The sequence below is a fragment of the Andrographis paniculata genome, unplaced genomic scaffold (assembly GCF_009805555.1).
Source record: "Andrographis paniculata isolate CXL003 unplaced genomic scaffold, ASM980555v1 Contig46END, whole genome shotgun sequence".
NCBI lineage: Eukaryota > Viridiplantae > Streptophyta > Magnoliopsida > Lamiales > Acanthaceae > Andrographis > Andrographis paniculata.
The window spans coordinates 1,910,361-1,911,987 of NW_026137580.1; the positions used below are offsets into that span (position 1 = coordinate 1,910,361).

At 36.3% G+C, this 1,627-nt stretch overlaps 1 long non-coding RNA gene across 1 annotated transcript; it reads right to left on the bottom strand.

Moving 5' to 3' along the window:
• On the bottom strand, positions 1–850 carry LOC127252633 (uncharacterized). Its single transcript, XR_007839107.1, has 3 exons — positions 717–850; positions 429–586; positions 1–295 (listed from the first exon to the last, which is right to left on the bottom strand). It is a non-coding gene; the product is annotated as an uncharacterized LOC127252633 (long non-coding RNA).
• Positions 851–1,627: the final 777 nt, after the last annotated feature.

Genomic DNA, 1,627 nt, shown 5'->3' on the forward strand with positions numbered 1-1,627 from the left:
TCAGTAACTCAAATTTATTTTCATATTATTCATATGACATTCGCATCCAAAATTCACAATAATATTCAAAACATCACATCAACAAATATATTTTCAATTCAAAAAAATTCCAACAATACATCGATCTTGAACCACCAAAACAATCCTAGTGGATGGAGTTTAAGCAAATTTCGAGATACATTTGAGTAGAATGTCTAGTTTAGGTTTATACTGATGGAGTAACATCTTTAAGCCTCATGCCTCCTCATTAAGCCCTTCAGACTATTCCACATCGTAATAGTTCGATAGCATCCACCTGCAACATGATTATATCGTCGATTGTGAGTAACCGCGCAAATGAAAACAACAGGCTATGCAAAAATTTGTTGGGGGGAGGGGGTGGGGGGTGGGGGGGAGGGGTAAAGAGAAATAAATTTACAAAAACTCACAGGATGCCACCAAATGCGAGAATCTTCATTAGAAAAGCTTGCCAAAGACAGATGGATCAAATCCATGGTTCTTGCTCAACTTCCATTTATGTAACTCCATGTTCAGTTCATAATAGGATTCACTACGTTGAATCCACCCTCTCTCGCCCGCCAGTGTTCTGCAAACAAGAAGATCTAATGGCTTAGTATCCTAAAATTTCGCACAAATAAATAATGTTTTCAATGGCGATAATAACTAGAGGGAAGCATAGACAAAAAGGAGAGCTGTAAATAACTTAGATGCCGAACCTGAAAAGATACTTGCGAAACATCATCAATAACCGAGAAAGTTGCTCCTGTAAAAAGAGAACATAAATCTTCTCGCTGCTTCCGAATACAATTTGTGTGTGTGTGCAAGAAAGGGAGGATCGGGGGTCTATTTATTGAGAGCCAACACTGGACACTCTTCGATCCGTTTCATACACGAAACCAGAGCTCAACACGTACCCCACTACGTGTCGAGCAGTGGTCGATCTTTTTCATGCATAAAATCAGAGCACAACATGTACCCCACTACGTGTCGAGCAGTGCTCGATCTTTTTCATGCACACAATCAGAGCGCGACACATACCCCACTACGTGTCGAGCAGTGCTCGATCTTTTTCATGCATAAAACCAGAGCACGACATGTACCCCACTATGTGTCGAGCATTGGTTGATCTATTTCAAGTATGAAACCAGAGCGCGACACGTACCCCAATTACGCGTCGAGCCTCCTTCTGTGTGAATTTGATTTAACTTAAACTTAACAACTAGTCTTTCTTTTTTAATCTAATAATCCCTCCGTCCCGTAAAATTAGCACACTTGAATTCAGCACAAAGATTAAAAATATTAATATTTTATTTAAAAAGTGATTAAAAAAAACAGTTCGATGTATTTTTAGAAATTTAAGTAAAAATTGAAAATAAAGAGAATATAATAAAAGTAGTGACATTGTAAAGAAATATTGAATACAAAGATAATGTTTAAATATTATTTGTTAACTTTGCCAAAAATTAATAATAAGTAAATTGACTGGACATACCAAAAGGACATTTGAAAATAAATTTAGCAAATGGATGGAATATTAATTCCTAAAACAGATTGACAATTTATCACAATTGTATTCAACGAGAACATTGCAAAAAATTATCCCATACCAATTATCACTTTTGTCATT